Source organism: Pelodiscus sinensis, unplaced genomic scaffold (assembly GCF_049634645.1).
Source record: "Pelodiscus sinensis isolate JC-2024 unplaced genomic scaffold, ASM4963464v1 ctg35, whole genome shotgun sequence".
Classification (NCBI taxonomy): domain Eukaryota; kingdom Metazoa; phylum Chordata; order Testudines; family Trionychidae; genus Pelodiscus; species Pelodiscus sinensis.
The window spans coordinates 3,037,347-3,053,330 of NW_027465908.1; the positions used below are offsets into that span (position 1 = coordinate 3,037,347).

Below are 15,984 nucleotides of genomic sequence, written 5' to 3' on the forward strand. Positions count from 1 at the left end.
CATTGTCCCATTTAATGATTTACCACCTTATGCAGTTTCCCTTTAATGTATTTACATATCCTTTGTCTCTTGAAGGTAAATGTAAGAATGAGGAAGACATTGAGGCTGTGCTGTAAACTCTCTGGTTACTTTGGCTTCAGCAATACGACTTAGAACTGTTCTTGCAAAACAACCTGATCTCTTGCTCAAGCTCTGAAAGGAAATATTGACTTGGACTTACTCTCCTTTGTTTTTTTTTCTGATGTGCACCCTAGATATTGTTCAGGGAAGAATTTAAGACTTCATTGCAGAGGCCTTGGACTGAAGGTAAATGGGCAATTAGGGTTAGGAGGAAACTTTTTCTGGGAACAAGTTATCCCATAACTGCTGTGTTTCTTGCACCGTCCTGTGAAGCAGCTGGTACTGGTTGTTGTCACAGTCAGGACACTGGGTTAGGTGAAGTGCTAGTCTGATCCAGTCTGGCAGTTCTCACTTTCTAAAGATAGAAACTCACTCTTCATTGTTTTTAGACTTCCTGCTGAGAATGCCAGCTAGGATAGGGGGTTGTGATGTGTGGTTTATGATGTGCACAAAAGCTGGACCTGCTGACATGCTGTCATAGCTCTTTATTATGTTTCATGTTTGGCATGAGACACAATAGCCCTGGACAGCCCTGGCTCTTGCTGACATTTCTAGTTGATACCTCTGGCTCTTTTATCATTGTTACACAGAAGGCAGCTTTTATGTGATCTGATTCACAAAGAAGCTCAAAAACATTTTGCGGAAAACTGTGCAAGAGAGAGGAAGAACTAAATTCCAGCAATACCTGCCCTCCTGCTGCACTTGAAAGAGAGAATGGATATGGTCTTCCCAATGCTGTGCAGAAGGCCAACACAACATTCATATACCACTTAACTCCTTGCTAGTTTGGCATCATATCCCACTCCAAATTCTTGCTTATTTTAAAAACTTATTATTATACCTCTGGATATTTGTATTCTCTCTATATCTTTTTTATATAAATGTCCAATACCTTTTGTCTTTGCTAAGTTCTTGCCTTCAGTGATATTGTGTGACAGTGAGTACAACTGACTGATTGTGTCTTGTGTGGGACTATTATTTGCTTTGGTTCCTATTATGGGTCCCTTCGTGTCATGGATTGTTGAGTTCCATGGGAGTGATCTCGCACTGCTTCTGCACATGTTGCACAATGGATAAATAAAAGATTGGTCCGGCTTTTAGTAGGGGGTTGGACTTGATGACCTCCCGAGGTCTCTTCCAATGCTATGATTCTAAGAGTTCAGTATCCTGGGAGCTTTATAGATTGACATATTTGGCCAGCACAAATGTCACCTTAAAGAAAATTGAGATAAAATTATGAACATACTTTTACCAAATAGCTGCAAGAGATGATAGTGCCAACAAAACATGAATAAGAAAACATGACATTAATAGGAAAGCCATTGCTTGACTGAAGACTGAGGTGCTTTCCAGAGGAGAGTTTCCATGAGCTTTGGATCTGATCCTATCTCCCCATTCAGTCCTTGGTCCTGTTTCTGCAAAGGAGCCAAAGGGGCCAGTATGTGTCAATTACAAGGCTTTTGCTGGGGGTTTTTTTTTTGGGGGGGGTTCTTTTTCAATGTGCCTCTGTTCGAATGAAGCTTAGCTCTACTGAACTCACGTCACAGTCTTAGAACAAGCCAAAATACACACAGTGTGAGTGATACTTTTGGGGAGTAGAACATTTTAAAAATGGTCATCTAAATGCTTAATTCCAATTTGCAAATGCATTCCCCTTATCTCTCAGCCAGACCCAGCCCTAGTTGCATAAGTAGAGTTGCAATATGGAGCATCATCTACCTACCTAATCCCCTGAATTGTGCAAACAATTCATTCAGGCAAGCCAATAGGCATTGTACATATGCAAGACTTGCAGAACCGGACCTCGCTGCTTTTCTATCTTCAGACAGCACTGTCCACGTTTCTGCTCTGTAATCTGTAACACAGGCCTGCTGGTATCCAAATATGCCCTTGAATCTGCATAGGATGCACTCTTGCTTCAGCGGAGGGATTAGTGCAAAGTTTCATCAATGGGGTTTCCGGGTTTGTGGAAGGTTGGAAAGCATAGACTTTGAACTCAAGAAGATCAGGTTGGAACGGACTTGCTGGGGACTGAACAGAACAGTTCCTGTCCTATTGCTGGAGCTCGCTCTCTGATAGGTTGCCCATCCCTGACTGCATTTAGCTCTGCTTTCAGCTCCAAGAGCGTGAGGTTGGAACAGGTGTTAAATAAACAAAGGAAACTGAGTTTGTTGGCCAAGGCAAGACTGCTACAGGGTCAGCCTGGCGGTGCTTGGAGTATCAGAGTGGAAGGTGGCTCATTTCAGCGGTTCCATCTCAGTCCCTGGTCTGGGATATTATAATGCAGTCTCACAGGGCTTTTGTTCTGGCCCGAACACAGCACTGTGGCTTTTCTAGTAGCTTCTCGGGTACACAGACTAAAAAGCCACCTGCTTTCTAACGTGGGAAATTTCACAAGACTAGTGGTGGGGAAGGTATGGAGACTATGTAGTGCTAGGGTAGGGGGATAGGACTGAGAAGCTGTGGCTCACCTGAGTTCCCCAAATGGAAAAATAAATAACTTAATCATTTGCAGTATTTTCATTATCAAGATGGGCTTTGGGTCAGGACATTCCTTGCCAGCCCTCAGCAGGTGACAGGTAAAATGCCAAAGCATATTACCACTGGAGTCAATGCGAGGTCTGTTGTTATCTTTTATGGGACCAGAATTTGGCCTGAAGTTCTATTTTGGTCTGCCAGTGGTTATGATAGACGTGTTAGGTCAGTGTTTCTCAAGATTTTTTTTTATGAAGTACCCCTTTAAAAAAAATTGTAAGTACCCCCAGTACCTATAGTTTTCAGACAGACCCACAAAATTTCTACCATTGCAAGACATTTGTTTAAACAACTTAATCGTAGCTGGGCGGGCGATGAAATTTTGGGGTGTAAAAATACAAAAATAATAAAGTGCTGTAAAACTTAAAACAAAAATTCCATTTCCTCCAAATTTCTAAATTTCAGTTGTGTTGACATCCCTCGTCCCCCAGACTTCTCTCGAGTACCCCTAAGGGTACTTTTACCTCTTGTTGAGAAATACTGTGTTAGGTCAACCTCAGGGGGTTTGGAGACTTAGGCAGATTTAGGCTGCAGGTTTAGGCTGCAGATTTAGGCTGCAGATTTAGGCTGCAGGTCAGGCAAGTCGTACTTTTTGCACATGATATTTCTGGACCTTTCCATTTCTGTTGCTGCTGGAAATATGACAAGAACAACCTGTATCACTTCTGCTTCCAGCTCTGGGCAGAACAAGATGATTCAGAGTGGTAGCAGATATTACAAAAGATGGAGAGAAACTGAAGAGCCAAACTTTTCAGACTTCAACAAGATGTTGAACAGGAGGTTTGGGGCAAAGGTTCATGCTGGTCTTTACTGTATACAAACCTCTTTCTCCTCCCTCCATATATGCTATGTTTCACTTTCTCAAAAACACTCTTATCTTTCTAGAGGTCTCTCCAGTCAAGGATTCCAATGCTTTTTGCAAATGAATGACTGAAGATTTTTAAAAACAGCTAGTGTTTTTAGATGCACACATTGAAGCATCTTAGAGAATGTGAAACTGCTGAGCACCCCCCTTTGAAAATCCAATTCTTTTGAAGCGTCCCAAGTTGGGCACTAACAAATCAAGTGGCTCAAACGTAGGCACTTCAATCTACATGTGATGACACTCCTATACTACTTCAGGTTAAGACTGATTTCTCAGAAATGCTGGAAACCCCACCACACTGTTGAAGGGCAATGGGATTATGGGTACTCCACAGCTTGACATCCAGGACCTAGTCACACACAATCTCCATGGCAGATTCAGGAGTACAAATCAGACCTGTGCTGTATCCATTAAGACCATGCTGTTTGCCTCATAAAGATGTGCATATTCTGTTGAGAGTGGGCAGGATTTGTCGAACGGACCTCATTTCCTTGATAGTGCAAGTTTGCTGGTCTATAGGGCACAGTGGAGAATACATTGGCCAAATTCAGCCCATTAATTAGAGGAGGTAGCAGCAGCAAGCTATCCCAATCAGTAATGGGATCCCATCGTGCTGGAAACTATGTTCCGTGCCAAGAAGAGCTTATGTCCACACAGATTACCTTCAAACAGTGAGCTCGGTGCGACAGAGATATGCTTTGATTTCATGGCCCATCCCAAATCCTTCCTGTAACATATAGTCATGGGTAATTCTGTGCCTGAAAACAGCTCTATTGGAGACAGTCCCACTGGCTTCCTGTGTAGAATTAATTACAATCATAAACCATTTGCAGAGCAGCAATGCCTGGATTTACACAGCACCCTGCACAAGGGGCCCCCAATCCTGCTGATGTCTTTATGGCCTAATGAGCTACCTGAAATCAGACATGCTCCACAGCTGTTAATCATGAGGCATTAAGCACATCTGGGCTGCTTGGAAGTGTTCTGATTCTGTACTGGTTGTTCATAGGTGATTCAGAACTCATGTGGACATTGGTGGCTCATTTTTGTGGATACAAATGCAGATGTGGATACAAAATTTTGAATCTGCATAGGGCTCTACCCAGGTGCTCAAAAATCATTAGTTTTCATTCTATTAAAGTTAATTAACCTACCTGTACTTCTTCCTTGGTCTGGTTTGGTATGATTTTCAGAGGAGGGAAGTGAATTCCTTGTTTGTGGAACTGTGCTGTGTAAACAGTAATAAAAGTGAGGCGAACTTTTTATTTCTTTGCTGATATTGACCTTGGTGCCCCAGGTTACACTTTCAATGTTGTGTGCTAAACAGACTAATATCATCTGATTAATTCTCGGCTAAGTGCTTTCTGTGGTGTGGAGTGCTAACAAGCACTGAATTGTACTCCTTTGTGTCGACATTAATTGCTGTATTTCCATGGCTAAAGTTGATTGCTTTGGACTGCAAATGACTGGATGAATCACCTGGAGGCCTGGAAACTAGGTTTCCATTTTCCCACTGTGAATTTTAAAGTGCGGGGAACTCTAGCATGACCCTTATGAACGTGTTTGGTAACCCGGCAGAACAGGTGAGGGCTAAATTCTCAATAGACACAAAGCCTGTCTACAATGTGGGTGCAACAGTGACATTGCTGCAGCAGCGTCATAGAGTAGCCCCTTGCTATGCCGATAGAGGGTTGTTGTTTCTTTTCCTGTCGGTGTAGGTCTGTGATTCTCAGTCTTTCCCAACAACTGGACCTCTTTCAGGAATCTGAAACCTGAGCCCTGCCACCCAGTCCCATTGCCCAGGGCTGAAGCATGTAATTTAGCTTTGCAGGACCCTTGTGGCATGGAGCCCTGGGCAATTATCCTGCTTGCCAGCCCCTAAGGCTGGTCCTGCACTTGCAACACCCTTAAATCTTCCCTGTGAGTGACCTCCAGGTTGAGAAACTGACCTAGATAAGTTGATGTAGCCCCACAGGACCTCTGAGTACACCCCAGGGGTACACACACATCCCTGGTTGAGAATCATTGGCCTAGCGATCCACTCCTGTAGTGGCGCAAGGTTGGTAGATGAAAGAATTCTCTGTGAGGGTATGTCTACACTAGCCCCCTAGTTTGAACTAGGGAGGCTAATGTGGGTGACTGAAATTGCTAATGAAGCGTGGGATTTAAATATCCTGTGCTTGATTAGCATATTCCCGGCCGGTCGCCGTTCTGGAAATTGACTAGCCCGAAGTAACTGCCCGCGTCTACACGTGGCAGAGAAGCGCGATTCTGAGAGAAGCCCCTTAGTTCGAATTAACAGTTAAACCTCATTCTGTTTAACTGTTAATTCACAGTTTAACTGTTAATTTGAAGTAAGGGGTTTATCTCGGAATCGCGCTTCTCTGCCGCGTATAGACGCGGGCAGTTACTTCGGGCTACTCAGTTTCCAAAATGGCAACCGGCCGGGAATATGCTAATCAAGCACAGGATATTTAAATCCTGTGCTTCATTAGCGATTTCAGTCACCCTGATTAGCCTCCCTAGTAAGAACTAGGGGGCTAGTGTAGATATACCCTGAGGCTGTGTTTAGACTGGCCAGTTTTTCCGGAAAATCAGCTGCTTTTCCAGAAAAACTTGCCAGCTGTATACACTGGCCGCTTGAATTTCCACAAAAACACTGACTTCCTACTGTAAGAAATCAGTGCTTCTTGCGGAAATACGATTCTGCTCCTGTTCAGGCAAAAGTCCCCAGTGTAGACAGCTCAGATTTGTTTTCCGCAAAAAAGCCCCGATTGCGAAAATGGCGATCTGGGCTTTTTTGCGGAAAAGCGTGTCTAGGTTGGCAAGGACGCTTTTCCGCAAAAAGTACTTTTGCGGAAAAGCGTCTGTGCCAATCTAGATGCTCTGTTCCAAAAATGCTTTTAACTGAAAACTTTTCTGTTAAAAGCATTTCTGGAAAATCACGCCAATCTAGACGCAGCCTGAGTGTTATGTCAGCATAACAATCTGAGGGGTAGCCGTGTTAGTCTGTAACTGAAGGAAATTAAAAAACAATAAGCAGTCCTGCAGCACCTTAAAGTGCCAAAAAATGTAGATAGTGTCATGAGCTTTCATGGGCACAACCCACTTCTTCAGATGAAACACATAGTGTGTATGAAACACATCTGAAGAAGTGGGTAGTGCCCACGAAAGCTCATGACACTATCTACCTTTTTTTGTTCATCTCTAAGGTGCTGCAGGACCATGTCAGTTTAAAGACAGCATTCCAGGGCTGTGAATTTTATAGATCAACCTTCATAGCTAGGTTGATCTAAATTTTAAGTGTAGACCAGGACTGGGTAGTGTGGAGCTTAGGAAACAGCCTTTTAGACCCAAATCTTAACCCTTCTAATCTCTGCAAGGGCATGATGCAAAGTTAAATAAGGTCGATGGAAATATCCCTTTTGACTTCAGTAGGCTTTGAATCAGGCTCTGCCTGTCAGCAGCAGAACTGATATAGATCTACTCCTCTGGGGAAAAGGGATTTCAGAAGTGCACCTCCCGCGATGTCTCACACAGTGGTTCTCTTGGATGGAGCCACAGGAGCCAGTGGGTCTGCTGCCCTATGGACCCACAGGCTAATCACCCAACATGGGAGGGGTTTTGAGGACTGCAGAGAACATTTCTGACTAGAGGCTGGACTTGGAGTAGTGGCCTTTGACTTGAGATTACTTTTTCCCCAACCCTGCCTTAGTGGATATTGCCAGCAGAAAGATACATGGGCTGAGAGCTGGGGGTGGGATTTCCCCCTTAGAGAGCAGAATTATCTTTATTTGCAGCAGACGGAATAAATACAACAAGATCAGGAAGGAGAACAGGCTAATAAGCAGACTAATAAGCATATAAAGGCCAATGCTGTGTTATCATTCAAGTCATGTCGAGCTTTCTGGGGGGAAAAGAGTGGTTCCCTTAGAACTGAATGCACTGACTACCTGCAGGAGGCAAAAACTCTCCCTGCGTATCTGCAGTAACCTTGCTGGATTCCTACCCTCAAAATAAGAAATATTAAAAATTACTAAAACCACCAGTGAAAAGCAGCTGCCTCTACGTACAGGGTGGCAACTGACCGGCACACGAGGGAGAGAGTTATGGAAGCCCCGTCACGAACATTTTCAAAAGGAGGCTGGTAGCCATCTGTCTTGGATAGCTTAGACACAACGAATTGTGCAGCATGGCAGAGGATTAGACGAGGTGACCCTGGCAGTCCTTTCCAGCCCTTGAGTCTATGGTTCTACTTTTGGCTCAAGAGCACTGCGCACTGCTTTGTTACAACACAAAGTACCTTGTGTGCGCGCCTCAGTTCTACAAACCTTTGCTCCACTGTCTTCAGCGAGACTCTTAACCTCATGCACATGGTGCGGAGGGCAGGCCTGTGTGTGTGTTAGGTGTTTTGTGCCCAGGCAATAGCCAGGAGCACAAATATTTGGTTTGCTATTAAACCTGATGGAAATGTGGGATGCTGGGTCCATCACACCCAGTTTCTCCACTGCTCTCTTGGGCAGAAATGGGACCAGGACTAGAGGTGTAGTTGCGTGTTGGTGCACGCTGAGCTAGTGAAGTGTTCAGTCCTCACTGGAGGGAAAGGCTTTGACCCCTGTAAACATTTGCTCGGATCCCAGCTGACAGGCTGGCTCTCCAATGACATGCCCACATACCATTTCTGTTTCTCAGCTGGCACAGTCTTTCTGTGTGGCTCTTCCTGAATTTTAAAAAGAAAATCTCTTATTATTTTTATCACTTATAGTAAGGATTTCACAGGCATCTGGCCTGCACAGTTCTGTACTGTCGCCTGTTTCTTAGTGCAGCTTTCTGAAGTCTGTGCAAGTGTTAAATTGAAGTGGAGCAGCTGGGGGGGCTGTCCAGAGACTAGAGCACGGGAATGGGGCACCAAGGCGCTCACTCTGACCTACCGTGTAATCTTGCACAAGTCCGTTCCATTTTGGGGCCTCAGTTTCCTCTCTCATCTTTCACTGTCTCTTCTGGTTAGAGAGTAAGCTCTTTGGGGTCAGCACCATCTCTTACAATGTGTCTGAAAAAGTGTCTGGCACAGTGGAGCTCTGATCCTCACTGGGCACTGCTGTAATCTAGACATTGCTTTAATTCTAATGAATGGTGATGATTTCTCAAAACTTTTCTTAAATGTTGGAGACATATGGCTGGAGGGGAAGCACCTTTTAGACTGTGATGGGGAGAAGCTGGAACATTAGGTGCTAGGTTTCATTCCCCTTTACCTTTCTGTCGTACATTAGAAACAATGGACCTCATCCTGCAAACTTTATTCATGTGAGTAGTACCAGTGATTCAATATATAAAGCCTGATTCTACAATCTTTACTCACGGCTAACCTATTAAAGTCAATGGAATTCCTTGCATTGGAATTTTCTTGGATTTATTGACAATCCGAGAATGATAGAGAGCAGAACTAGGACTAAGTGGGCACCAAATATTGGTATCCAAGTTGCTCGTTTTCACAACAACGTCTCCCTTTTACTTATTTTGTGTGTGCGTGTGTTCATGTTAATTTGTTTCTATAAAATACTTGGTCAAAAAATTGAACCAGCTAGCTGAAATCAATTGAAATGAAATGTTTGCACAAGTCTTTTTTCCCATTGAAAATGGAAATTCTGGCAATTTTTGACCAACTCAAGTTGCCACTCTGCCCCTCAAACATGATTGCTGCTCAGTGGGGATAAGTGTAGCAAATCAAGGATGCACTGGAGTAGCCGACACAATACATGCAGTCCTGTGTGCCCCATGCATTAGGCAGCAAAGTGGCTTATTGTTATTCTGCTGAAAATTTTGGAAAGATACAAAGATACTCCGACAGCAATGAACTGGTTGAAGTTGATTCCAGTTGAGTTCTTTTCCTAAATAGCCATGCTTAGTAATGTTAGCATTTAAATGATCCTTAATAAGCTGTGAAGATAACATCTCGTGGGGGTTTAAGGACACCGCACAACAGTTCTTACCTCTGCAGCTACCGTCATTCAGTATAGAGATTTTTCCCAGAAGGCTTTATAGTGTAGTCAAACCACACAGGGAAAGTGAGGTCTGCAGCTGGCATTTCTTAGCCTGTATTCTTTTCTCCAGCCTGTCATTTTTCATTCATTTGTAATGGATTTGTAATTTCTTGCCTCACCTTCCAGCTGGAATGATTAAAATGTTAAGCTAAATGGAATCCAATTAACGTCTGAGTAAAGAACCAATTGCCATTAAGAATGCAAACAGCGTATTCCTCTATGTGGCTGTGACCTAGGGGCTAGATAGACCGAGTGATTACAGCATGAAAGGAGAGATGGAAATTTGTAAGGTTGCCAGAAAGCCTCCACTCATCGGGTATCTGTGGCAATGGTGGGTCTGTGCTAGTTTTTCAGCTGCTTTGATTTGTCTTGATTTGGAAACAGTTTTCCTGATCAAAGCCGGTTTAACAAGCACACTCAGACATGATGCAGGAGATAAGGCATTTCAGTGCATGAAAGCTCTAGTACCAGCAGATGGTGGAAATGCCTGAATATGCGAGTTCGCGAGGGTGGGGTGTTTTTTAATCTTGGGGACCTAGGTGTTGGTTCGGGCCCTGACTTTAAATCAGGGGTGCCCCAAATTGTGCAGTGCTTGAGACCACACTGGGACCTTGTCAAGGCCCAAGAGCAGAGCTTGGAATGTCCTGTTTACTACAGCCCCACACTCTTTCCCATTTCACTGTATTTACAGACATAACTGATGTTCATGGGGGAGCCCTAAATGTAGAGCCCTGGAACAATTGCCTCCCCTTTTGCCTCATATTGTCAGTGCTGAACATTCTCATTATAATATGTTGTGTGCCGTGCAATATATGTGCATATGAAAGTACATAGTTTTGGATACCTTGCGTTTCTATCATGTTTGATAGATGACTAGGCATTGCTCACTGATGAAGTCCACTGTCAATAAAACCCTGCCATTACAGAGACTATCGGCTGATTTTGTCTCTCCAGCATCGCAATAGCCATTTCTAATTTTAATAGATGTTGCAACTTTAATGAACCTATTGGAAAACCAACAGCTGTTGGGAGACATGTGGGAGAAATAAAATGATCAGCTACATTTATCTTCTTCCCACAGCCACAAACAATGTAGCCATGGCCTGGCTGTGCCATCTTAGATGGTCCATTTTATGGAAGTGGTACTGCTGAAAAGGTAATGGAAAAATTCTTCAACAATGTAAATTCGATAGCGTATGTTTTAAAAATACAAAGCTTACATCTGAGTTAATGTCAGGGGAGATGCATTCCGCTCCCTAAAATTACAAGTCCCAGAGTCATCATAGGTCTTTCTTTCTTTAAGGGTCCTGTCAACTTATGACCTATTTGGTCATTAAATGTATAATGCAAACACTAAAATTAAGTTTCCTGATTACTAGGGTAGTAATTCTGCCAAGAAGATTAGGCCTCAATTGGAGTATTGTATCCAGCTCTGGGTGCCACATTTCAGGAAAGATGTGGACAAATTGGAAAAAGTCCAGAGAAAAACACCTAAAAAAGTCTAGCAAACATGACCAATGAAAGAAAATTGAAAACCCTGGCTTTGTTCAGTCTGGAGAAGAGAAGACTGAGTGTGGATATGATAACAGTTTTCAAGTGCCTCAACAGTAAGTATAAGGAGGAAAAAAATTATTCTTCTAAACTTCTGATGATAGGACAAGAAGCAATGGGCTTAAATTGCAGCAAGAGCAGTTTAGGTTGGACATTAGGGAAACTTCCTTCCTGTCAGGGTGGTTAAACACTGGAATAAATTGCCTACGGCGGTTGTGAAATCTCCAACACTGGAAATATTTAAATGCAGATTAGACAAACACCTGTCCAGGATGGTCCAGATAACACTTAGTGCAGGGGACTGCACTAGATGACCTCTCGAGGACCCTTCAGGTCCTATAATTTTATGATAGAGAATTATCCTAAGTGAGATCTGCATGAGATTGCATGTTACTGGGATTCAGTAACTGATATGCAGGCTGGTGAGTATTTCTTGCAGTAGTATCTGTGCAATGCTAGCTCATCAGTCTATGGACTGAAACAGCTCGTACAGAATGTTTGCATAGCAGCCCCATATCATTATAACTTTTCAGGATTCAGACTCTGAGCAGCTGGGTTCTGCAGATGGGAACTATGCACTGCTTAAAGTGCTGACGGAAGGAACCTAATAGTGCCCTCATATAGGCATGTGGGTCTCCTGCTGACTCCAGAAATTGTATGTGTGCCTCTGAGAGCAGCATCTATCGTATTATATATAAGAGCTACAACTATAAGTGCTTAGAATCATAGAAGAGCTAGATATTATTGTATTTAAGCTGGACTAATGCCAGGATGAAGTGCCCTTTCCCCGACTCCTCTGAAATCTGCCTAGAAAGTAATGCAAATTCCCAGTGTCTGAGTGCAATAAGGATCATGCACAAGCCTGCTATTTTGTAGGGATTGTGCCCCCAGTCTTCTAATGAAGCAGGGTGCACACGCAAGTGCTCACGCACTCAGCAGGACATTGGTAGAGCCAGGATTCAGACCCCTAGTCTCAGAAAGCCGCACAGTTTGCATGTGTAAATAGTTGTAAGGAGTCAATTACCTTGTAAAGTGAAGCTGCCTGCCCTGAAAAAATTCCCCTCACTTGAATGCAGATAAACACTTCACCTTAAGCCAACTTTCAGGTTTCATCTTGTGGCCTCTGGACCAGGAGGCTGGAATACCCTAGCAACAAGACACACAAAAAGAGAAAGGTGTGTGCTTTGGGGGAGGGGTGGGGAAAGCTAGTTTAAACCAGAGCAAACAGTGCAAAGAAATAAAGTGTAAAGGGGGACAAAGAAGGCAGTGGAAAGTTAAGCAGTTGAAATGTAAGCAGTAAGGACATCTGACCCAACTGGTTTGTCCAAGGCTGAAGCAAAAAAACACAATTTCATATTTTTAAAAAGGCATTCTGTTTATGAGCTAGAAACTTAACTCTTGGCATCCATGCAGCATAGCCGTAGTAAGATACATGACTGACTGTGTGAAGAAGTTACTTTCTGATGTGACTTATGCTCACCTCCCCCGTGTCTCTGAGGCAAATCCACTTACTTGACTGATCAAAAACAATGTTGAAACTCCCTGCCAGAGGGTATTGCGAAGGCCAAGACTATAACAGCTTTTCTAAAAAGAGCTAGATAAATTCAAGGAGGGTAGGTCCATCAATGGCTATTAGCAGGAATGGTCTCCCTAGCCTGTGTCTGTCAGAAGCTGGAAATGGGTGCGAGAGGATGGATCAACTTAATAAACAACTAATAGTCTAGCATCTCCTTAAAGACTAGCAAAACATGTAGATGGTATCATGAGCTTTCGTGGGTATAACCCACTTCTTCAGATGAATGGAGTATTAAAAAATCCAGTACCAAAATAAATAGGCAATCGGGGGGAGGAAGTAGGGGGGAAATAGTGATTAGAGTGTTTGTGTTACATGAAGTTGATAGAGAAGTGCAAATTGTTCTTAAGTACCCAGTGTTTGGTTGGCTAAGTCATTTGGATGTGGAAGGTAGCATGCTAGCCAAGTAGCAGGAGGGATCACATGAGGTTTCCCTGTTCTGTTCATTCCCTCTGGGACACCTGGTATTGGACACTGTCAAAGGACAGAATACTGGACTAGATGGACCTAGTATGGCTGCTCTTATGGGCACCTCTTAGCCATGTGGAGCTGGTGCCTGAATAGTGAGCCCGACGTTATGTTGGCTCGTGCACCATCAACACAACTGGTCATAGGTCATTTTCTTTTTGTTTATTTTGTTCTACTCCGACTGGAAAGGCCACATTTTAAGTTATTCAGGTACCTAAACATGCAGATAGTCACCCAGAGGAGTTTTCTAAAGTCTCTCCTTGGAGGCCCACGGTGCTGATCAGTGTGCAAACATAAGATTAAAAACAGTCCCTGCCCCACAGAGCTTGCAATTGAAATGGGAGACTTTGTTTTCAGTGACTATGCAAAGAGGCTAAAAAAAAGGGATTCTGGGTCTGAATTTTTGTTTCCTGCATATATTTAAAATGGTAAACTGAGTACATTTGACCCAATTAGAGAGAATATACAAGGGTCCCTGCAGTGGCAGGGTTAGCATCACTTGTCTGATAACAATTGTGATTGATCTAATAAAATAACCAGTGGTTGACAGAGTACTCAAGTACAGCAAGTCTCGGCTTGACAAAGCCCTGGGTGGGTTGATTTAGTTGGGATTGGTCCTGCCTAGAGCAGGGGGCTGGACTTGATGACCTTCTGAGGTCTCTTCCAGCTCTATGGTTCTATGATTCAAAGATTGCTTCTTAAAATCACAGCATCGGGTTGGATCGGGGGATATTTGCTTGAGTGTTTTGGACTCTCTTCAATTAAATTGTCCAGGGAGGTTGTGGAATCTCCATCACTGGAGATTTTTAGGAGCAGGTTAGACAGACATCTGTCAGGGATGATCTAGACAGTGCTTGGTCCTGCCATGAGGGCAGGAGACTGGATTTGATTACCTCTTGAGATTAAAGGGAAATCTGGGCAGGAACACATTCTCAATTGCAGTTACTTATTACCATGGTGGTAGAGCCAACTAGTATGTGTTTCAGATTTGATCTGTTGTGAGCAAATTGGTTGGAATCATTTTGCTAGCAGTCTTCCATGCTCTGGGTATATTTCTGACATCATCTGAATCGTCCATTCTGAGACAGATTTCTCTATCGATAGTTGCTTTGGCTAGCTATGTGGATTCAGAATTAATTTCTGGTCATGGTTGAGTGCCCCACACATGGCTCTGCGCTTTATTATTGGCTCTGTTCCAAGCTCTATTCTCATGTACTGGAGATTTAGACAATATATTTTATTGCTTATTAAAACAATGATGATTAGAAGTTAAAATGATATGAAACATATCTATGTACGGACTGGACTTGGTGATCTCTCAAGATTCCTTCTAGTTCTACTATACTATGATTCTGTGATTTCTGTTCATTATCGTGGGATGCAATATTATCAAAAAATCCCGTATAATGATATTGCCATAGTGTAGTTCTGTGTTTGTACAGCACCATGCACAGTGGGGTCCTGCTCCATCACTGGGGTGGCTAGGAGCTACCACAGCACAAATAATTCATATTACACCAAGCCAGGGCAGAAACAAGAACAGAACCCAGGAGTCCTGCCTCCCAGTCCCCTTTTCTAAAGACCACATTCTCCCCCTTGTAACCTGAAAAACGCCAGAGTGCAGGCAGGATTTCAGCATAGTGAGAGAACCACTTTGTAAGAATTCCCCCCAGATTGGCTGTCTTGGAAAAATATCGGACTTCTTAATCTGAGACTGTCATTCTGACTTCTCATTGTTTTTATGATCCCTGTGTAAGAACTATCTTTGCCATTAAGCATTACCAATTCATTACACACCATGTAATCTAATCGAAATCAGTGAGAAGGGCGCCTCTGGTTATTCATACTATGGGGGAGTTTGTGTAGGATAGATCAGGGAGTTTCAAACTCTGGGTCACCGCTTGTAAGGACAAGCCCCTAGCTGGCCGCAAGATGCTTTGTTTGCCTGAACCTCCACGGGAATGGGAGACTCTCAGTGGCCACTGATCACTGTTCCCAGCTATTGGAAGCTGCAGGAAGTGGTGTCCTGGTTCGCATTGCTTCCGTCATCTCCCGTTGACCAGGAATGGCGATCCACCGCCAAGAGGAGCTGCCATTGCCTATACCTGAGGAGGTGCAGGTAAACCAAGCCTCTTGCGACCAGCTAGCAGCTTGCCCTTACAAGCCGTGTCCTGTATTCCTTCTAAGCTGCGCAGCAGCACAGCTTCACAGGTGATTGATCAGCCCTGCCCAGTCAGTTTAGAGAGAACACTGGCCATGACCCTGAGTTTGAAAACCCCTGCCGTAGATAATGTCTGTATAATATTGCCTGCATGTTAGCAGAGAGGTGGAAAGTTCATAACTTTGTTTTATGGAAGTCTGCACACTTCTTAGGTTTTTTTTATTCACCATATAAACAAAATGGCTCTTTTCTCTTTGAAAAGCCAGGTTAAAAAAGATAGTGAATTGTTGGATGATTTCTACAAAGAACTTTTTTATTACCAAACTGAGTACATTTTCTTCAGGTTTTGTTTGTTTGTTTGTAAACTGTTTCTAAATGTTCTACTTTTATATAGTGAAAACTGGCTATATTTACTCTCATCCTGGTGCTTTAACAAAATGTTTTTTAAAAAAAGCATGGTCAGCTTTGAGCTCATAACGATAAAGCAACCCTCTTCTCCTTGTCCTTCAAATTTCATGCAGCATAGCGCTGTTATGGGTATTTTATTCATTGATATATTTTTTATTTGCATTGAGGTGGTGTGCAGAAGCCCCAGTCACAGGCAAGGACCCAATTATTCTGGAAGCTGTACATTCAGAACAAAAAAGTCACTGCCCTGAAATGTTTATAG

General features: G+C 43.2%; 1 protein-coding gene across 1 annotated transcript in view; it reads left to right on the forward strand.

Annotated features, from left to right (window-relative positions):
• Positions 1–146: 146 nt before the first annotated feature.
• LOC142818156 (sodium channel regulatory subunit beta-3-like) overlaps positions 147–15,984 on the forward strand; it is a 123,127-nt gene continuing 107,289 nt past the window's right edge. The window contains exon 1 of the mRNA XM_075916432.1: positions 147–306. The gene's annotated coding sequence lies outside the window, so the exon portion shown is untranslated. The remainder of the gene's footprint in view (positions 307–15,984) is intronic.